This window comes from Blastomyces dermatitidis (genome assembly GCF_000003525.1).
Source record: "Blastomyces dermatitidis ER-3 genomic scaffold supercont1.12, whole genome shotgun sequence".
NCBI classification, from domain to species: Eukaryota; Fungi; Ascomycota; class Eurotiomycetes; order Onygenales; family Ajellomycetaceae; genus Blastomyces; species Blastomyces dermatitidis.
In genome coordinates, this window is record NW_025544785.1 from 567,048 (window position 1) to 591,534 (window position 24,487).

The 24,487-nt window shown below is 32.4% G+C and overlaps 1 pseudogene across 1 annotated transcript; it reads left to right on the plus strand.

Moving 5' to 3' along the window:
* Nucleotides 1–22,750: 22,750 nt before the first annotated feature.
* BDCG_17850 lies at nucleotides 22,751–22,839 on the plus strand (annotated as a pseudogene). The gene has a single exon. The product of its transcript is annotated as a tRNA-OTHER (tRNA).
* Nucleotides 22,840–24,487: the final 1,648 nt, after the last annotated feature.

The window sequence follows — 24,487 nt, forward strand, 5'->3', positions numbered from 1 at the left end:
TATGAAATGCTGCGCGAGATTCTAACTGATAATGATACAAATCTCATAGAAGAAGTGATGAGGCATTTCATAAGCCAGTTACAGACAAGATATCATAGAACAACATCATATTATTCACAGATGAACAGAAAGATGAAATACTTGAATGAAATCTTGAGCAACATGCTGATGAAATATCTAGTGAGTAAGTCTATAAGATTATAGAATGAATATCTCAGTCAGACACTATTAGTCATGTGAATTCAGCAGCATGCAGTCTTCAAGTGTTCATCATTCTATCTATTGTATGAATTGCATTCATGCATTCTGAAGAATGCTTTGAAAAAGATGAGAAAGAGAGCAGTTGCAGATGCAGCAGGAACAGCAGTTGCGGATGCAACAGTTATGAACACAGAACCAAGATTGAAAGAGATCAGCTATGCACATGTAAAAGCTAATGAGTTACTTCTGAACTAAGCAATTCAATTGAAAAGAATACAAGACTCACTAGTTAAGAAATCAAGTCTCAAGATGAAAATATAAGTTCTTGTATACAATGAGAGTTCTGAGAAGTTTCAATCTAGATGATTTGAGCTATATAAAATACTCAAATCATATTCTCTAAGAACATATGCATTGAAAGAATCAGAGAGATGAATCTTATGCAACTTAATCAATAATTCATAACTTATGAAAGTAAAGATGCAAGATCTGAGTGAATTATAATTATCTACAGCACTATTATCAGTGTTGAAAAAGAAGAGACTTACAATTGAAAAGTCTCACAAAGTAAGAGAAATCATAGATACTTATAAATCAGATGATCTCACTTATTCTAATCTTTTCATGATTATAAGGAAAGAATGAGAAGAAATGAAGAAATCAGATGAATGTCACACTTCAATAAGTGATAAGACTGTAGCTGATTGTATGATAACACACTGCAGATAGCAGATGCAATATGATAAAGAGTAGTCTCAAAGCAGCAGACTTGTATATGAATCAGATTGCAGAAGAAAAAGAAATTCAGAGTTGAATTTAACTATTTATATCAGTTCAATTACAGAGACTACAGAGAACAAACTATCTGAAACATTCACAAACATGTGAAATCAAGTCATCTCAATCTCTGAAGATGCTCAGAGATTGAGTGAGATTAGTTTTAATAAGCTGTTTACTGTAGTGATCTGAGTGGGTGAAGAGAGACAGTATAATGTATGAGACAGAATTACAAAAGATGAAAGCTGCTGAATCTAGTCACTGAACACTGTATTATATAGAGATTGCATAAGAGTAGTGACTAGCAGATGAAGAAAAAGTATAAGAAAAGAGATGATGAATTAATCATTAACTGTAAGAATTAGCTGTAAAAGACAAATATTATCATACACATCTCATTCATTTTCATATATCACATATTTAATCTATTTCCAACATCACATCATCTGAAAAACATCAAAAACAAAGGAAATCTCAAAACTTGAGATCTGCAAGGAATTTGAGAGCTGTAAGCTGCTCTTATAATAACACTGTGTACATCTTTGATTTCTCTACTGCTCTGTGTATAACATTAATGTCATTGATTGCAAGATTGACTGGAATGTCAATATAGAAATGCACACATGTACGCGTAGAGAAATTGAAGAAGAGTGTGAGATCTGCAGAATCAGAAGCCAGAACAGAGAAGATGAAGACAGAAGAAACAGAAGAAGAAGAAGATGCAGAACTGAATAAATGACAGTGAGAGTTATCTGAGACTGAATACTTATAATCTGATGTGCACACAACCTTCCCTGTAGAGAAGGAAGAGAAAGTGATGAAAGAAGCTTAAGAGTAGAAGAGAGTAGTCTCAGTGATATTATTATCTTCAATTAAAATGATCTCTGACACTGAAGCAACTAAGAACTATTATTAGTATATAAAACTGCAAAAGCAGAGATAACAATTACTGAATGAATATCTGCTAGTCTTAGAATTGTACACATAATTACAACATGCATGAGGCTTCTCAGAAAGAGAGAGAAAGACACAGAGAAATGCAGAAAGAAGAATACAGCATGTGAACAGCTCATTTTCATGACAACATTTCAGACAAGATGTATGAGCCTCACACCTGCAGGTGTAAAAGAGTATGACATTCATGTTCCTGTTTCTGAAAACATGAATATCTTTTGCCTGTATCATGAAGTTGAATGATAGATGCTAGAGAATAAGCTGATATAGATCTATCATTCTGAAGGAATTCATCAGAGCAGATATTCTCATGATATTGAACTTTATAATTATAAAAAGCTTCTTGATATCTGTGAACATCATGACTTTATACACAGTAAAACTCATAATGATTTTTTCTAAGAATAGAAAAATCAGTATCAGAAAGAAAAGATGAAAAAGAAAAAGACTTATAATCTTGACACTGTTGAGAGAGAGAATAATTCTCTGATATAAATGAATAATTGTCTCATTATAAATATTTAAAATAAATGTAATAATTGACATCTGTGACTGAGCTTCAGATAGTCATATTATATACTGTCTTTGTACAATAAATTATTCTGAGAGTTGATAAGAAGAATGAGAGTGTATATGCTGAGAGATGTGATTTATTAAGTCTATGCAATATCTTCTTGAAACAGAGAGAGCTGGTAATGAAAGCAGAGACAGTAAAACCAGAGATCACAGAAACAGAGATAGCGGGAGCAGAAGAACCAGACACAGGGGCAAGTGTAGAAGATTGAAGAGTGACAGAGAAAGAAACAGAGAGAGAAGTAGCAGAGAAAGAAGTAGCAGAAGAAGTAAGAGAGAACATAAGAGACCTGATTATACATAACACAGACAATTTCTTCATTATTATGTTCTTCAAGTTTCTGATCAAGAATGCAACATTAAGTTCACTATTATCAGTGAACATGAATCTGTCAACATATGAAGATTCTATGTGAATAAAAACAAATATATCAGCATCTGCATTTATGCAAAATCATGTCAGAAAACATGATCAGAAACTTACTGAGAAGGAAATTATCAGAGATGTATGAGAAGATGAAGAAGATGTGTTATCATTCATGATAATACATTGTTCTGATAATTGTTAGAAGATAAACAAGTTCTGATCATGTTTTATAACATGTTACACTTACTGCTAATGAACTGCCTGATATGAGCACTATAATAATGCTTGTTATGAAAACAGAGAGTCATTGTCAGAAATGTATACAATATAATAGATGAACAGATAGAAAGAGTTGAATAGAAGAAGAGATAGAAATCTTGAATGAGATAATAATGTTTAATTATGATGATGATAAAGATGATGATTGAAGAATGAGAAAAGTTAGTGAATAAGTGATGTAATATAGTAAAAGTTTCTTTGTGAGAGTATACACAGAATGCTAGCTGAATCAGGAATAGATCACATGATCATGAAACACTAGTGATGAGCTAATCCACATGAAGCTAGAGTGTATGACATGGTCACATGAGCGTGACTGAATCTGGTGAAGAAGGATGTGATTCAGAAGAATGTATGACTGTCAGATAATAACACAGCCGCTTCCGAACTACTAGTATATGTGTATGAGTGTAAAGGGGCCATAGCGGCCGCTAATTAAATTAGCGTACGATATTACAATATATAAGAAGCCGGCGTACGCCTGTAATCGTACGCTGGCTTAAGCAACCTTTGAATCACATTGCCTTGCAGTGAGGTGTCATTTCTTCTGCTGATCAGTTCATCTATGTTCAGTTCATCTCTCACTCTCTCTGCTGCTGTTATAACATCATCTCTCTCTTCAGTCAATACAGTGATATATGACTCTGTGTGATTATTCAGAGAGAAACCTGAGAAGAGCTTGATTTCAGAGACAGTGACTTTAAGAAGCTTAATCTGTAGTTTCTCTCTCACAGCACATCTGAGCTCTGCTCAGAATGCTGCTGAATTGAGTTCACAGAGTTTTACAGTTTCTTTATCTTCTTTCTGTGAGAAGGCTCTGATACAGTCTCTGATCAGTATCACTACTTGTCTGCACTGTATCAAGTAGCTGAAGAAGAAGAGAATTCTGTACACTTATCTCTTCTCTTACTTCTGTTATTTTTATTGTATCTGTAATAATGACTTCTATCTCTCTGTAAGTATTATCTACTCTACAAGAAGATATTGTATCAGCTCTGATAAGAAGCTCAGATACTCAAGCAGTACAGAGTGAGAGTCTCAGAGCTCTAAGTATTGATAGATTCTGTTAAGATTGAAGAGGTTCTTCTTACTCATTTATAAAAGAAGACAAAAGTATGAGTCTCTGAGATGAAAAAACACCTCAGAATGACTGATCTTAAGAAGAGATTAATCAGTGTCACTGTTGAAAGTATTACAGAGATTAATTACTGATTGAAGAGAATCTCACTTCAGTTGAAGCAGATGACTGAGATGTTTTATAAGTTAATAAGTTAATATTTTATATATTTTTTATACTCTTCTGCAGTACTGCAGTACTAACTTCTTAGCAGACAAAGATATCAGTATCAGAGACTTCAACAGTAAAGAATGAGTTTGATGAGAGTGTGATTATTAATGAGTAGACTCTGATCTCTCTTTTTACTTTTTCAGCAGGCTGTGACTCTATTAGAATAGCAGCAGTCTGCAGATTGATAATATTAATCTTTTTATTGATTTTCAATATCTCTTTTCTCTAATCACTTCAGGAATTTTACACTTGTGTAGTCTCATTAAACTTCTAAAAAATCCTTTGAGAGAAAATAGAAGAAGAGTGCTATAGAGTTCATAAGACACTGACTTATTATCACAAGATTATCTCTAAAAAACTCTTTGAGAAAAATGAGAAGTCTTAAGCAGTATTTCTTACTCAATGTCTCTGATGTGTAACAGAGCAGTCTCTACTAACTATCTCATAGCTTATAATCTCTTTCTCAGTATTTTTCAAATACTCAAGCAGTTTTCATGAATTCTCTGATAATAAATATTCTTTTCATTTCATAAGATATTAAAGTGTATTATAATATATTCACTTATTCAATATTTTCTCTATAAGATATTCAGTATTACTCTTGATCTCAATATTATTCAGCTGAGACAGCTCTGTCTCAGAGTATTGTTTATAGAGCTTCAAATAGAAAATGTGAAAAATAGAATGAATTGATTTCAATTCTGTGAGTAATTTCAACTCATATATCTGTTTACTTATCACTCTTGTTATTAGAAAAGATTCTAGTCATCAATTACTGAGCTTCTTACACAGTCTTATTATCTTGATATTCTTTACTGAAAGTAGTACTTAATTCTCTATTAAGAACTTCATTGAAAGATGTTTTCAATTATAGTATTTTATCTATCACTTCTAAGCATAGTGAATACTTTTCATCATCTTCTCATGAATTTTATTCAAAAGTTCTAATCTCATTTTTACTTCTAGTACTGAGAAATACTTCATTCTCTGTATCTGTCTGATATTCTGACTGTCTATCTCTCTCTTTGAAACATCATCCGCGATGTCACTGAGTAACAAAGAATTATATTCATAATAAGTATAGAAAGAAGATATCTTTAAGATTGCATTATTTACATTGTTATATACAAATTCAGTGATTAGAAGATGTTTGAGTCAATTATTCTGATAATATAAACAGAACACTTGAAGATGCTATTCTAGTGTCTGATTCTGATGTTCAGTCTGATTATCAGTCTGCAGATGAAATGTAATACTGAGAAGACATCTTATTATAAGATAATAGTAAAAAGCTAATCAGTATTTACTGATGAAGAGAGATTCTCAATCTGTTATTAATAATTTCAGAGCACTGTGATTATAAATAATGATATCTAAAAACAGGTCAGTCAATTCAGAGACTTTAATCTTTTTATAAATAAAAATATATCTGATCATCTTTATAAAGCAGTTAATAATGATTAAAATTGAGTCATATTCTTTGACTCTTGTTAACTTCAGTAGATTAACTATGAAATTCATTAATAGATTCTATCATAAGTTCTTTGAAATAGGCAGTGATATCAACTCACTGTATTACTTATACTATAGAATCTTTATTCTTTGATAGATATTGTAAGTCTTAATATACTCTTTGACATCTGTCTGAAGCTTGTCTTAAATATATTTATATTTTAGAAGCTTCTCAGTCTTCTCTAATCTGAAGTGCCCTGCATGAGAATTATTATAATGAATTCTTAATAACTTCTGACACACTGCTCTACTATAAGAGATGAAGACTGAATTATTCAGTAGTAGAAGTTCACATTCTTCTAGTTATCAGTGACTTGATTTCTTAGTGATATCACTTCACTCAGAGTCTGTCTCTTTCAAGTTCAAATCAGACTCTTTCTTCTTTAACTTCTGAATTTAAGCTACAGTAGAGATGTCTCTCTTCTGTAATTTATCAATGAATTTCAAAAGTAGTCAGATTGAAAGATTGTAGACTATTTTATTCTTTATCAATTTAATAATTGTAAGATATGATATAAGAAGCTCATAATCTTCAGTGTCAGTTCTCTGCAGAGATCTGAGTTTTCTTTCATCTTCTATACTAAGTCACACAGCTATCTCTTCAGCACTGTTTCTAAGCTTCAGAGAATCTCAATTCTCTGCAGCCAGCTTCTTCTGCAGTGATGATAGAGATTCTGTGATTCAAAGGTTGCTTAAGCCAGCGTACGATTACAGGCGTACGCCGGCTTCTTATATTGTAATCTCGTATGCTAAATTAATTAGTGTACACTATGGCCCCTTTACACTTGTACGCGTACACTAGTAGTTCAGAAGCGGCCGCGGTATTATTCAACAGTCATACATTCTTCTGAACCACATCCTCTCTCACCAGATTCAGTCACATTCATATGACCATATCATACACTCTAGCTTCATGTGGATTAGCTCGCCACTAGCATTTCATAATTGTATGACCTATTCCTGATTCAGCTAGCATTCTGTATACATTCTCACAAAGAAACTTTCACTATATTACATCACTCATTCACTAACTTTTCTCATTCTTCAATCATCTTCTTCATCATCATCATCATCAAACATCACTATCTCATTCAAGATTTCTACTTCTTCTTCTGTTCAACTCTTTTCATCTGTTCATCTATTACATTATACATGTTTCTGACAATGACTCTTCATTTCCATAACAAGTATCATCATAGTGCTCATATCAGGCAGTTTGTTAGCAGTAAGTGTAATGCATTGTGAAATGTGATCAGGACTTGTTTATCTTCTAATGATCACCAGAACAACATATTACCATGAATGATGACACACCTTCTTATACACTCTCAACTGTTTCTCTTCTCAGTGAGTTTCTGATCATGTTTTCTGGCATGATTTTGCGTGGACGCAGATGCTGATATGTTTGTTTTTATTCACATAGAATTGTCACACATTGACAGATTCACATTCACTGATGATAGTGAACCCAATATTGAATCATTGGTCAAGAACTTGAAGAACATGATAATGAAGGAATTGCTCATGTCATGTGTGACTGAGTCTCCTGTGTCTCTTTCTCTCCTCTCTGTTTCTTTCTCTGCTGCTTCTCTTCAATCTTCTACACCTGCCTCTGTGTCTGGTTCTCCCGCTCTCACTATCCCTGTTCCTGTGACTCTCACTCCTGCCACTCCTGGTTTTACCATCTCTGCTTTTGTTATCAGCTCTTCTCAATTCAAGAAGATGTTGCATAGACTTAATAAATCACATCTCTCAGCATATACACTCTCACTCTTCTTGCTGACTCTCAGAACAATTTATTGTATGAAGACTGTATACAACATAACTATCTAAAGCTCAGTTATAAACACTGATTATTACATTCATTTTAAATATTTATGATGAGACAATTGTTCATTTATATCAGAGAATCACCTTCTCTCTTAACAGTGTCAAGATTATAAGTCTTTTTCTTTTCATCTTTTCAATCTGACACTGATTTTTCTGTTCTTAGGAAAAATCATTATGAGTTTTACTATGCACAAAATTATGATATTCACAGATATCAAGAAGCTTTTTACAACTGTAAAGTTCAATATTATAGAGATATTCACTCTGATAAATTTCTTTGAAATAATAGATTTATATCAGTCTATTCTCTGACATCTGTCATTCAACTTTATAATGCAGACAAAAGATATTCATGTTTTCAGAAACAGAAATATGAATATTATACTCTTTTACACTCATGAGTATGAGGCTCATACATCTTGTCTGAGATGTTGTTGTGAAAATGAGCTGTTCACATGCTATGTTCTGCTTTCTGTATTTCTCTGTGTCTCTCTCTCTCTTTCTGAGAAGCCTTGTGTGTGTTGTAATTATATGTATAACTCTAAGACCAGCAGATGTTCATTCAGTAACTGTTCTCATCTCTGATTTTATAATTTTCATATACTAACAATGATTCTTAGTTGCTTCAGTGTCAGAGATTATTCTCATTGAAGATGATAACACTGCTGAGACTATTCTCTTTCACTCTCAAGCTTCTCTTATCACTTTCTCTCTCTCTTCTGCAGAGAAGGTTGTGTGTACACTGAGTTATAAGTGTTCAGCTCTGAGTGACTCCTGCTGTTATTTATTCAGTTCTGTGTCTTCTTCTTCTTCTGTTTCTTCTGTCTCTGTCTTCTCTGTCCCAGCTTCTGATTCTGCAGGTCTCACACTCTTCTTCAATTTCTCTACATGTATGTGTGCGCATTTCTATATTAGCATTTCAGTCAATATTGCAATAAATGACATTAATGTTGTACACAGAGTGATAGAGAAATCAGAGACATGCACAGTGTTATTGTAAGAGCAGCTTACAACTCTCAAATCTCTTATAAATCTTGAGTTTTGAGATTTCCTTTGTTTTTAACATTTTTCGGGTGGTGTGATATTGAAAATAGATTAAATATGTGACATATGAAAATGAATGAAATGTGTATAATAACATTTGTCATTTTACAGCTGACTCTTACAGTTGATGATTAATTCATTATCTCTTTTCTTTTTCTTACACTTTTTCTTTATCTGTTAGTCACTACTCTTACACAATCTCTATATAATACAGTGTTCAGTGACTAGGTTCAGCAGCTTTCATCTTTGTGATTCTGTCTCACACATTATACTGTCTCTCTTCACCTGCTCAGATCACTACAGTGAACAGCTCATTAAAACTAACCTCATCTGATCTCTGAGTGTTCTCAGAAATTGAGATGACTTGATCTCACATATCTGCAGATGTTTCAGATAGTTCATTCTCTGTGATCTCTGTGATTGAACTGATGTAAACAGTTGAATTCAACTCTGAATTTCTTTTTCTTCTGCAATCTAATTCATGTGCAAGTCTGTCACTTTGAGATCACTCTTTATCATGTTGCACTCACTGTCTGCAGTGTATTATCATACAACTGGCTACAGTCTTATCACTTATTGAAGTATAGTGTTTATCTGATTTCTTCATTTCTTCTCATTCTTTCCTTGTAATTGTGAAAAGATCAGAATAAGTGAGATCATCTAGTTCATAAATATCTATGATTTCTCTTACTTCATGAGGCTTTTTAATTGTAAGCTTCTTCTTTTTCAACACTGATGATAGTGCTGTGAATAATCATAATTCACTTAAGTCTTGTATCTTTGCTTTCATAAGTCATGAATCATTGATTAAGTTGTATAAGATCTGTCTCTCTGATTCTTTCAATGTATACATTCTCAGAGAATGTGATTTGAGTATTTTATATAGCTCAAATCATCTAGATTGAAACTTCTCAGAACTCTTATTATGTACAAGAACTCACATTCTCATCTTGAGACTCAATTTCTTAATAAGTGAGTCTTGTATTCTTTTCAATTGAATTGCTCAGTTCAGGAGTAACTCATTAGCTTTTGCATGTGTGTGGCTGATCTCTTTCAATCTTGGTTCTGTGTCTGCAACTGTTGTGTCTGCAACTGCTGTTTCTGCTGCATCTGCAACTGCTTTCTTTCTCACCTTTTCTGAAGCATTCTCTGAGATGCGCAGATGCAATTCATACAACAGGTAGAATAATAAACACTTGAAGACTGCATGCTGTTGAATCTGTGTGGTCAATAGTGTCTGTCTGAGATATTCATTTCATAGTCTCATAGGCTTATTCACTAGATATTTTATCAGCATGTTGCTCAAGATTTCATTCAAGCATTTCATCTTTCTGTTTATTCACAGATAATATAATATTGTTCTACAATGTCTTATCTGTAACTAGCTTATAAAATGCCTCATCACTTCTTCTACAAGATTCACATCATTATCAGTTAGAATCTCATGCAGTATTTCATAGTTAACATAGATCTCATTATATAGAAACTTTGCTATCATCTTCTCTGTTGTCTCTGAAACTGCTTTCACAACTGACCAGTCAGTAGTGTAATCAATAGCAGTGATTATTTATCAATTTCCATTTAATGTTTGCAGTAATATGTCTATGAGATCTATCTCTCATCATTTAAATAATTGTATTATACACTTCATCTGATATTATACTTTCTTATGTTCTAACTCTTTCTTCAATTCTTTTGTAACCTGATAATTCAGGCACTCATGAGCATACACCTGAATATTCTCAGCCATGCTTAGTCAGTACACTCTTGATTCAAGTACACTCATGAGTTCAGAGCTTTCTAAGTGACTGAATTTCTTATGCATGTGAGTCATCAAGTCACATTGAAATGAAGATTCTAGATAGAGAGCTTCTGTGTATTCTAGATCATGATAAAGCATAACATCATTTTTCAATTTTCTCAGCTTGAAGTTTGAAAGCATCTCTTCTACTACTTTTATAAGATACTTGTTATCTGATATCTTGTCATTCTCTAAGCAAGAGATCATGATATTCACTCATTCTGATTCCTTGCATTCTCTCAGCACATTTAATATGAATATCTCTTATGCCTGATTCACAGAACTCTTATTCATGAAATCAGATCTGCAACTGATTGTGTCAGACATCACTGCATTCAATTCTTTTCAGTATTTGATATGAAGATTGTATGCTTGAAACTCTGAGATTTAACATGCTAAGCATTTGAAAGATTTTATCATTGATTATAGATAGACAAGACTTTCATGATCTGTGATTATTATTGTTATATACTCATTGTCAATATATCTATCTCACAACATTAGCATGTGCTTGATCACTAGTAATTTCTTTTTATATACTGAGTAATTAAGCTCAGCATCTGATAGTTTTCTATCATTGTATACTACTAGATGCAGCTTGTCATTCTTGCTCATCTGTAGAAGAGCATCTCTGATAGCTCATTCAGATGTGTCTGTCTCAATGTAGAAAGGTTTATTACAATCTGATTGAATAAGCACTGAGAATGTTATTATACATTTTCTCAGTGTGAGAAAAGCCTCTTCACACACAGCATTTCAGATAATTGAATGAAACTTCTTCTTTCACAGATTTACATTTATTTCTCTTAAGAGATCTGAGAGTGATGCAGATATTCATGTAAAATCCTTGATGAATCTGCAGTAATATAAGATCAACTTAAGAAACTGTTATACATGATGTACATTTCTCAGCTGCAGTCAATTTACTATGACATTCAATTTCTCTGAGATGAAGTGTATACAGCTATCACTCACTACATGTCTCATGAACTTCAACTCTTTCATTTCAAACACATACTTGATTGATTTGATATAGAGCTTATACTCTGTCAGAGTTATAAGCATTTTATCAAGATACTTCAGATGTTCATTGTATAAGTTTGAAAAGACTAGAATGTTATTAAGATATATGAGACATGAGGTTTCATTCTGTTTATAAAGAATTGTATTCATCATCATTTAAAAGATGATAGATGCATTTGTCAGACTGAATGATATTACTAGGAATTTGAACTTTCTTCATTGTATATTAAATGCAGTTTGTAAGACTGACAGTTTATCTACACAGATCTGTCAGTATTCTGAGAGAAGATTGATCTTCAATAGATATCAGGTGTTTCTGACTGTATTCAACTGTTATTGAATTCATGACAGTGAATATTCATTCTTGATTGTAAGCTTGTTAAGTGCTCAATAATCAATACACATCTGTCACTCTTCATCTGTCTTTTTCATGAATAGAACTGAAAAGTCTCACATACTTGATAAGAGTTGTATAAGACTACATTCTAAAAGGTCAGTGATCTGATGCTTCTGTTCTTTGAGATGTGTTTGTGACAGAGGGTATATATTCTGGTTGACTGGTTTTGCATCTCTCATGTCAATCTCATGTACAAATTCTCATTCTGACAGCAATTTCAGTGAAAGATCTGTTTGAAAGACCTTTCTATACTTCTTTAGAAGCTTCTTCATACACTTGTCCTTCTGCATATTCTTTATCTTAGTTTCCTCTGCTTCTGGGTTCTGTATGATATACAGAATGCTTTCAGATAAGGTCTTGTAAATTGTTCTCTTTGCTTATTGATGTGTAAGCAGATTTAATCCTTCTATATCAGAGATGTGAAATGTCCTTCTCATATCAGTTAATAGAATCATATGAATCATTTTCTTTCTATCAGTCAACTGTATATAGCATGTACATCATTGAATCTGCAGATTGAACCTTTAAAATCAATTAAGTCTGAGAATAAGATTGTATTTCACATTCTGCAGCTCTTGTGCTCAAATATAACAAGATCATTCTTCAAAGTGCAAGAGAACTCTTACTCTTACAGGTAATATCAAATATCAGTTATCAGATAATCTTATGCATCAGAGATTCTTCACTCAGTGAATCTCTTTCAATCTTCAGATCATATAATTATTAATATATTGTATAGAAGCTTCTGTATTCACTAACACTTTTACAGCCATCTCTCAATTCTTACTCAAGTGCTCTCTATACATTAACATTTCAGGCCTCAAGGCATTGAAATGAGTGTTCACTTCATCATTCTCATCTGCATCTCATTTGAGAGCCTGCTTCTTCTTTGCATTTGCAGAATTCAGAGAGTCATCTAACACAGACATCTCTTTCACTTTGAAGACTTTTCATAGAATATCAGTGAGTGTCTCTGAGCTCACTGATTCTGCTAGTTTTTTAACTGTGTATGTTGAGTGCAATCTTTTGTACCATGATTTTAGCATTCACAGTTGAAACAAGCTCAATGCTTATGACATCAAGATTTTCACTCAGAGGATTTCTTTTTCAGAGAATTCAGTGCTTTAGCAATGACATTCAGATCTAGATTTATTGTGTTCAGATGTATGACTTGTATTATAGAAGTCTGATTACTTATTCTTCACTGAGATATACTCAATTGCAGTATTTTCTGTCACAATTGACTTACTTATTTCTGTACAATGAGGATATTGTATGCTTCCTTCACTGTGCCTGGCTGTGAGATTAAGCATTTTCATTTCACTCTCAACTCAGACATAAGATCATGAATGAAGATCTGTAAATAGAAAGATGTTGAAAGCTCTTCATTCAATACAAAATAGTGTAAACTGAAGTGTGTGAAGTACAATGTAAGATTACTCACTTATCTACACTCAGTGAAGTGTTTGTAACACTTATCTCATATATTCACTTTCTCAAAGTTATACAAGATTCATTTGAAAAACTCATTTCATATTCATGAAAATGAATATCACTTCAGATCTGTGAGGTTCATCTTTTCATCAGTTATTCATAATAACTTCACTTTTCTGTGTAGAAACACAGCAGATCTTAAGACTTGTTAAAATTTCATTAACTGTCTGTCTGTGAGTTCATATTCAATCTGATAATATGATTGCATCTGACTTAGCCAGCTGATTGCAGCATCATTTTTTCAGTCATTATTAAAGCTTGATAACTTCAGCAGATCTTCTGACTTGATATATTCTATACTCAGATTCTCATCCTGCACAGCAGTCTCTGATAATGTGTACACTTCTGAAGAGATTATGAACAATCATGATAAGATCTTCAGATTCAGTGTAGTTATCTGTTTGTATAAACATTTGATCTTCTGCTGCAGGCCTAAGATCTGGTTTTCTCTATTCTTATTAATAATGATGATTGTATTGATGAAGCTCTTCATAGTGAATACTTAATCTGCAGTGAATGCCAATTGTTATTTGACTTCCATCTCAGTCTGCCACTGCATATACAAGGCCTCAATCTCATTTAGAATCCTCATATGCATACAGAGCTTCAATTCCAGTTCAGTGATCTTGACTGCTTTTCTTACTGCTTTGAGTAAACCCTCTGAGAGGTTCTGCATATCTTTCAGTTCAGGTAGCAGAGAAGGGTGTTATTTGTATCAGCTAGAGAAGATATTCATTTCAGTGATTTTCTTGTTGATTGTACAATGTCTATTGTTATATTGTTCTATCACTATATTGTTATATGATTTCTGTTATCATTGTATAACTTCAGTGATGACCATCCCTCTCTTTTATCTCTTTGAGTGAAGAGTGATCTTCTTTGAATCTGATTCATCACTCTCATTTCTTTTTTCTCACACCTCATCTGTTCATGTCTCATATGTGGCATTCGCCTGGGTGTGAAGTTTTCCCTTAACAAGCAAAGCAGCATCAATCAGATGCTTTTTCACTCATCACTCTTCATATGCTATCTTTTGAGACATTCTAGAATCACACTGGCATGATAACTATAAATCACTTCATAGATGAAATTATCACATTCTGAAGGAGTCTGCGCTTCTCCCCAGTTTTTAGACATGCTATCAGATGTGATTCAAAGGTTGCTTAAGCCAGTGTACAATTACAGATGTACACCAGCTTCTTATATTGTAATCTCATACACTAAATTAATTAGTGTACACTATGGCCCCTTTACACTCGTACGCGTACACTAGTAGTTCGGAAGCGGCCGCGGTATTATCCGACGGTCGTACGTTCTTCCGAACCACAATTCTTTTGTAAAATTCTTCTCTGTATCAATGATATTATAATCAGGCTATTTAAACAGTGTATCAGCAGAGTTAAGCTGATCTGAATGATATTAGATATAGAAATCATACTCTGAAAGCAGCTTCACTCACCTGGCTTGACATTCTATCAAGCTCTTTGTTGTCAAGAAGTAACACAGATTTATATAATTAGTGAGAACTTACACTGAGTACTTACTATTCTGAAGATAATGTTATCAGATCTTAAAAAAATTGACAATTACTAACATCTTCTGATTATAAATATCATATCTTCTCTGTATGAGTAATAACTTCTTGAAGAAGAAGATCACTGATCTTCATTTACAGTATCTTATAAACTCTGTGAAAAAGTCTTCTCTTACAGACAATTTATTATCTGTTTCTTCAGAGATGATTATTCTCTGATTCTTTCAATGTTGAAAGGTCTTCAGTGTCAACTGTGAAAAGATTTCACAGATCTCATTTCTGAATACATCAGTCTCACACTGACTGAGTAAGTCAGAGTTAAAGTGATTCAGCATCATAGCATCTATAAAAGCTTGTTTCAATTTCACAAATATCTGTGCAGTGTCTTGAGTGAGAATAAACAGTTCTGTTTTTCTGTCTTTCACACTTCTCTTTAACAGATCTGTAAGAGAAGCAGTAATTCATGAATATGCATAGATGAATCATCTGTAGAAATTCACAAATTCTAGAAACACCTGCACCTCGTGGTACATTCACAGTGCTGGCCAGTTCTCAATAACAGAGACCTGACTCCTGTCTATTGAAATACCATTCATCTCAATAATATAATCTAAGAAATCAATCTCCTGCATGTAGAATAAGTATTTTTCAGTGTTTGCATAGAGTTGATACTATCTCAAGTGACTTAACACTTCTTAAATATGAGTATCATATTCTTTCTCTGATTTTGAGAAGATTAAAATGTTGTTTAGATATACTATGTAGAAGACATTAATAAGACTCTGCAGTGTCTTATTTATATAGATCTGAAAGATGGCTGAAGTGTTATAAAAATCAAAAGATAAAACAAGATATTCAAAATTACTGTACTTGATATAAAAAGCTATTTTTCAAACATCATCTTTATTAACTCTGATTCTATGATAGACATTCTGTATATCAATCTTTAAGAACATCTTTGCTTCAGATAATTGATCAATCATCTTGTTAATTAACAGTAATGAATAGCAATTCTTAACTATCATCTTATTGAGATCTCTATAGTCTATACATAGGCATAGTCTATCATTCTTCTTAAACACAAAGAGTATAGATGTCTCTGTTGAACTCTTTAATAAATATATTCAGTTCTTTAATTGTGCTTCTTCAAGATATTTGTGCAGAACATTCAATTCCTTTACAGACAAGTTATGCCCCGGTGGCCGAATGATTAATGCGGCCACCTGGTAGCGCCTTGGCATGGAAAACCAAGGTGTGTGGGTTCGAAACCCGCAGGGGATACATTAAATCCGGAACTCAAGCACCTCAGGTTTCTAATAAATACAGAGGTGTACAAATCGCTTCAATAAAATTGCTCTATGTTCCTGGGCTGGGAAGTTATTATCGCATGTATCTAATTGTCACTCCTTTGTATTTCCTATGTTCTTGTTATCTTGGCGTGGTCTCAACACCTGTATTTCCTCCTGTATAACCAACACTTGGCCTGTATTTAACATCACGCAAGGACTCATCATAAGCTCCGTTTGCATATGAGTATAATGGAAGAATAATAATAATAATAATAACAGACAAGTTGTAAAGAGGCTTATATAGCACTGTTGCATCATCTTCAAGATGAATCTTATATTACATCTTGATATCAGAAAACTTCACTGCTTCTCTTTTCAAAAAGACATTCTTAAAATCTGTAAAGAAATGTTGTGTATATTCATCTTCAATAACAGATACTGCTGCTAATCTTGCAGCAAGAATGATGACTTCTTCATCTGTTCTCAAGTCTCAATCACCTGCTACACAGTATATTAACTCAATCTTTTTCTCAAGATTCTTCTGATGAAACTCTTCAGATTTCTCTATTACTGTCTCTTCATCAGTGAGATGATATTATCACATCTGAGTGACTCAGTCAATGAGAGAATTGTTTTCTCTCAATCATAGAAGATCTAGAATGATATTCTCATCTATAATATTAACTGTATGAAGAAGCAGACTGCTCTTCTTAAAGATTTCTTCTAAGTCTGTGATCACACACTTCACTTAGATTATGTCAAAACAGTGATATTTCATTTCATCAGTAAATTTCACATAGTCTGACAAATCTATCTTCTTTCAATTCTTTATCAAAGAAAAGAAATAGAATATAAAGTTAGTATTCATCTCAAAGTTAAGTAGACATCTCACTGATATCTTCTCATTCAGAGTATACATTGTGATTATAATATGAACTCAGAGACATGAGAATTATCAATTCTTCATTTCTTTCTCTTCTTTATCTTTCATGAATATATTTGTCAGAAGAGAAGTTAACTTTAAGAAGATATTTTCTCAGTTTCTTTTCTTCTTCAGCTTCTTACAATCACTGATATAGTGTTCATCAGCTTCACAGTTGAAACAGAGATCTTTATTAAATCTTTTTTAACATTTCTTCACAGTGAGTGAAGAATCAGAATACTTGAAATTCTTCTTTACTTTCTTCACACTGAAGTCATCACAGTGCTGTTTAAATTCTGTTATTGATTACTTAGAAGAGATCTTATTGATCTTTTTCTCAGAGAATTGATTATTTAAATAGATTCAGAAAGACAGATTGACAAGCTCAGTGTAATTAATTAATAAACTCTGATATTATAATATCATTGTCTGCACTTTGTAAGTCAGCTTCATAAGATAAAGCTGTGTTTTTAATTGATTCAAATCATCAGTCAATTCCTCTCAATATTCTTCAAATCTTGCATTGAAATCAGAAGAATTCTTATTATTCTGTTGATGTAATGAGTTGAACTGCTGTATCACTGTGAAGCTGTGATTGCAGTGATCTTCAATTTGATTCAGTAGAAAGTTCTTGAATTCTTTCTAAGTCATAACAGTATTGATATGCTCAAGCTTTCTCTTCTTGATAATTCAAGTAGTCACAGAGATGTCTTCAAGAAGGTTAGTAGCATATATTACTCATATCTCATGAGTATTATACTGACTCAGATTAAGGCAGAATTTTCATTCAAGAGTATAAGTAAAGCTGTGAAATTCAGACAAGGTGTTTCTCTTATATCTCAGTGAATCTTCAATCTTAATCTCTCTATCTCTATAATAGATGTAGATGTGTAGAGGCCGCGGCAGTGATAGAGCAGTTGAAGAGCCCATGTCAAAATATGCAGCAGATTCAGAAATCTCGGATTTCTGCTGAGATAGAGATGTACACACTCTAGAAGATGATGTAGTATTTCTCTCAGAGAATGAGATCAGATCAGTCTCAGTGTGAGTGTATGAGATTATATCAGTCTGTTAGAGCTCAACTGATTCAAACATATAATCAGATTAAGTAATTCAAATTGTAATATGATGAAATCAAAGCAGTGACTAGTCAGCAGTATTATATAGAAGTAGTTATTTAAGAAGCTGTATAAGTGAGTTTGACTATCTTGCTTAAATAGCAAGCTTGTAGACTACAGAGTTATTGCAAGAATATCACAGATATAATACTTAGTATACTAAGAAGATTGTATAAGATATACAGTAACTCTCATATATATTTTAGTAGAAGAAAAACAAATCACTGACTTCTTTTATAAGAAGTCAGCATCTAGCTATTCTATATAGATAATAAGTGAATCTCTTCTTTCATTTCATAAGTAAGAATAGTCAGAGCAATACCTCAGTGATGTCTCACTGTCAAGGAAAAGTAATCTGCTGACCTCATATAGAAGCAGAGTTCTTATATTCATTAATCAGATCTTTCTATGATATATCCGAATGATGTCATAGAGTGGTTGGAAACCAGTTCAGACAGGATGAAATCATCCGCATGGAAGCGATGAGCCGTGTGAAACCGCAACAGAGCCTTGGCGCGGCCGGGAGTGTGACAAGACCTGACTTCTGTTCATTGAAATGCCATTCATCTCAATAATATAATCTAAGAAATCAATCTTCTGCATGTAGAATGAGCATTTTTCAGTGTTTGTATAGAGTTGATACTGTCTCAAGCAACTCAACACTTCTTAAACATGAGTATCATGTTCTTTCTCTGATTTTGAGAAGATTAAAATATCATTCAGATATACTATGCAGAAGATGTTGACAAGGCCTCACAGTGTCTCATTTATATAGATCTGAAAGATGACTGAAGCATTACAAAGATTAAAAGATAAAACAAGATATTCAAAATTATTATACTTGATACAAAAAGCTGTTTTTCAAATATTGTCTTCATTAATTCTGATTCTATGATAGACATTCTGTATATCAATCTTTGAGAACATCTTTGCTTCAGATAATCAATTAATTATCTTGTCAATCAACAGTAATGAATAGTGATTCTTAACTGTCATCTTATTGAGGCCTCTGTAGTCTATACATAGATGTAGTCTATCATTCTTCCTGAGTACAAAGAGTATAGACATCTCTGCTGAACTTTTTGATAAATGTATTCAGTTCTTTGATTGTGCTTCTTCAAGATATTTGCACAGAATATTTAATTTCTTTACAGACAAGTTATAAAGAGGCCTGTACAGTGTCATTACTAGACTGACCGTGTGACCGTGTCTGGGACCAGGACCAGATTTTTTGATAGTCTCATTACCAATTCGACTGATCCCATTACACGGTTTTAACATTAGATAGTAGTTCCATACTGTCCCAGTGGGACTTACTGTCTACTCTGGTCACATTTTCCAAATGGGACCATGATTTCCACTTCTCAATTTAAATTATTTTTATTGCTTTAAATGACTTTAAATCTTATTTGAGCATTACCAAAAAGCGTTACTTTTTAAAAAATTAAAAATAGTCTAAAAAAAACCTTAAAATGTCTAAAAATAGTAACTTTATGCCAAGAATGGGACTAAATGGGACCAAATGGGACCACTTTCTCATTTTTTTCAAGTCATGGTTCCATTTTAAGATCTGATATATAGTCACTTTACCTGTTTTTTTGATAGCCAGTCCCAGCGGGATTCACGCCAAGAAATGTATGGGACCAGACCAAATGGAACCAAATATGAAATTCATGGTCCCGGCGGCCAGTCTAGTCATTACACTGTCTTCAAGATGAATCTTATATCACATCTTAATGTCAGAAAACTTCATCACTTCTCTTTCTGAAAAGACATTCTTAAAATCTGTAAAGAGACATTATATATATTCATCTTCAATGACAGATGCTGCTGCTAATCTTGTAGTGAGAGTGATAACTTCTTTATCTATTCTCAAGTTTCAATCATCTGCTACATAGTATATCAACTCAATCTTTTTCTCAAGATTCTTTCAATGAAACTCTTCAGGTTTCTCTATCACTGTCTCTTCATTAGTGAGACAGTACTGTCACACCTGAGTAACTCAGTCAATGAGAGAATTGTTTTCTCTCAATCACAGAAGATCTAGAATAACATTCTCATCTATGATATTAACTGTGTGAAGAAGCAGACTACTCTTCTTGAAGATTTCTTCAGAGTCTGTGATCACACACTTTGCTTAAATTATGTCAAAATAGTGATATTTCATTTCATCAGTAAATTTCATATAATCTGACAGATCTATCTTCTTTCAACTCTTCATCAAAGAAAAGAAATAGAATATGAAGTTAGTATTCATCTCAGAGTTGAGTAGGCATCTCACTGATATCTTCTCATTCAGAGTATGCATTGTGATCATAACATGAACTCAGAGATATGAGAATTGTTAATTCTTTATTTCTTTCTCTTCTTTATCTTTCACAGATACATTTATCAGAAGAGAAGTTGACTTTAAGAAGATATCTTCTCAGTTTCTTTTCTTCTTCAGCTTCTTATAATCACTGATATAGTATTCATCAGCTCTGCAGTTGAAACAAAGATCTTTATTAAATCTTTTTTAATATTTCTTTACAGTGAGTGAAGAATCAGAATACTTGAAATTCTTCTTTACTTTCTTTACACTGAAGCTGTCACAGTGCTGTTTAGATTCTATTATTAATTACTTAGAAGAGATCTTATTAGTCTTTTTCTCAGAGAATTGATTATTTAAATAGATCTGAGAAGTCAGGTTGACAAGCTCAGTGTGATTAATTAATGAACTCTGATATTATGATATTATTGTCTGCACCTTGTGAGTTAGCTTCATGAGATAAAGCTGTGTTTTTAATTGATTCAAATCATCAGTTAATTTCTCTCAATATTCTTCAAATCTTGCATTGAAATCAGAAGAATTCTTATCATCTTATTAATATAATAAGTTGAATCACTGCACTGCTGTGAAGTCACAGTTGTAGTGATCTTTGATTTGATTCAGTAGAAAGTTCTTGAATTCTTCTTAAGTCATAACAGTATTGATACACTCAAGCTCTCTCTTCTTAATGACTCAAGTAGTCACAGAGATGCCTTCAAGAAGGTTGACAGCATATATTACTCATATCTCATGAGTATTATACTGGCTCAGATTAAGGCGGAATTTTCATTCAAGAGTACAGATAAAGCTGTGAAATTCAGACAAGATATTTCTCTTATATTTCAGATAATCTCTGATCTTAATCTCTCTATCTTCATGATAGATGTAGGTGTGTAGAAGCTGTGACAGTGACAGAGTGATTGAAGAGCTTATACTAAAATATGCAGTGAGTTCAGAAATCTCAGATTTCTGTCAGAGTAGAGATGTACACACTCTAGAGAATAATGTAGTATTTTCTTCAGAGAGTGAGATCAGATCAGTCTCAGTGCAGATATATAAGATTATATCAGTCTATTAGAGCTCAACTGATTCAAACTTGTAATCAGATTAAGTGATTTGAATTGTAATATAACAGAACTGAAGTGATGACTAGTCAGTAGTATTATATAGAGATAGTTATTTAAGAAGTTATATAAGTGAGCTTGACTATCTTACTTGAATAGTGAGCTTATAGACTACAGAGTTATTACAAGAATATCACAGATATAGTACTTAGTATACTAAGAAGATTGTATAAGATATGCAGTAACTCTTATATATATTTCAGTAGAAGAAAAACAAATCACTAACTTCTTTGATAAGAAGTCAGCATCTAGCTATTCTATATAGATAATGAACAGATACTCTTCCCTTATTTCATAAGTAAGAATAGTCAGAGTGATATCTCAGCAGTATCTCATTATCAAGAAAGAGTAATCTGCTGATCTTATATAGAAGTGAGGTTCTCATATTTATCAATCAAATCTTTCTATGATATATCTGAATGATGTCATAGAGTGGTTGGAAACCGGTTCAGACAGGATGAAATTATCTGCATGAAAGCAATGAGCCGTGTGAAACCGCAACAGAGTCTTAACGCGGCCAGGGGCGTGACATATATTAAGAAGTACTCTGATTCTTCTCAGAACTATATATAAAAACTGACATCTCAGAATACTTAATCAATGATAATAATACTCTACAATTCTGTGAATAATACTGAGTCTCTTACTTCAAACTCTTACACACTCAGATAATACAAGAGATGTATAATTCTTATATAATCAGTTATTCAGATTGTAAATAACTATGTTAAATAATCTCTTAAGAGTTCTACTGATCTGAGATATTAAACTGTATCAGATATTTTATCTGAAACTGTAACTATTATTCTTCTATTATTATGTGAAAAAATCATAGAAAAGATCTGCTGAAACTGCTTCATATCTCTGATAAAATTTAATAAGATATGATAATTAACTTCATTATTAATCTCTTCAGCCCCGGTGGCTGAATGGTTAATGCGGCCACCTGGTAGCGCCTTGGCTTGGGAAACCAAGGCGCGTGGGTTCGAAACCCGCAGGGGATACATTAAATCCGGAACTCAAGCACCTCAGGTTCCTAATAAATACAGAGGTGTACAAATCGCTTCAATGAATCGCTCTATGTTCCTGGGCTGGGAAGTTATTATCGCATGTATCTAATTGTCACTCCTTTGTATTTTCCTATGTTCTTGTTATCTTGGCGTGGTCTCAACACCTGTATTTCCTCCTGTATAACCAACACTTGACCTGTATTTAACATCACGCAAGGACTCATCATAAGCTCCGCTTGCATATGAGTATAATGGAAGAATAATAATAATAATAATAATAATTAATCTCTTCAAGAGCAAGAATTATAGAAACATTTTAATTATTATAAACTAATTAAGTAAAAATATAATATTGAAATCTTATAATAAGATAAATACTGAACAAGTTACTGAAGTTTTCTACAGAGTCTATTCTATTAGATATATAAATTACTGAGATCTATAGTATCAGATCAGAGCTGTTACTTTATAAGTACTCTCTGAATAAGAATCTATCAAGTTCTTAAGATTCTATATTATTTATTAACTGTCTATCATCTTGAGATCAATAATGTATCAGAATGAATAATTCAAATTATAAAGAATTATCTTTATAAGTTCTATAATTATTTATAAGATAATTGATATGATTTTCTTCTATACACAGAGATTGCTATTAACAGCTGAGATACTGTCTTAGTAGATATAAGTCTGTTCTTTCTTATATACAGTTATCACATGAAAGTGTTGAATCTTCTAGAGATTACACAGTTTATACTGAACTCTCACAGTTTAATTCAGATTGCTGATAATCTAGTAACAAAGCTCTGAGATATCTGTGACTGAGCAGAAGTTTTCATAATAAGTATTAAATAAGATTAAGAAGATTAAATCAATATCTGATAAGATTCTACAGAGCAGTATAAGATAGAAGATCTTATATAATTAAATTATAGAAATATACAGATCACATACTTATCTCATACATTGAATTATTATTATATAAAATACACAGTGATAGAAGTTCTAAACAGTTATAATTATTATCTTAATACTCTATCAGAGATTTATACTGTGTTTTATATAAGCTTGTTTTATTATATTATCACTGATTCATTCTCTTCTCAACTGACTTTTAACTAGCAGCTGTCAGAAATCATAGAAGAAGATAATAAACTTGAGTGAGAGATTGAGAATATTCTCAATAAGAGATCTCATAACTGCAGTTAATAATATTTTATAAAATAAATCAGCTATAATTATCTGATCTGAACTCTGAGTTTTATATTATCTGAGATCACGGCTCTTGACTGATAAGAACTACATATAATTAGAGAAGAGAGAGCTAATATAACAGACTACACTTAATCAATTATATAGACTATTCTGTTATACTTCATAGATTTCTGCTGGAAGCTCTGATTCTCAGTCACTAATTCTCAGCTGAAAATCTATAAAATTTCTATTCTTTTATTCTGAAGCTTCACTGTATACATCATTATATATATATATAAATATTCACTTTAATTACTGATTCTTACACTTTCTCTTTCTTTTTCTTTTCTAATGTTTTTCACTTTGTTATATAAGATCTATATATTATATCAATCTATTCAGTGTAGACCTCTTACAAATTATAATAAAAAATTACATAAAATTCTTA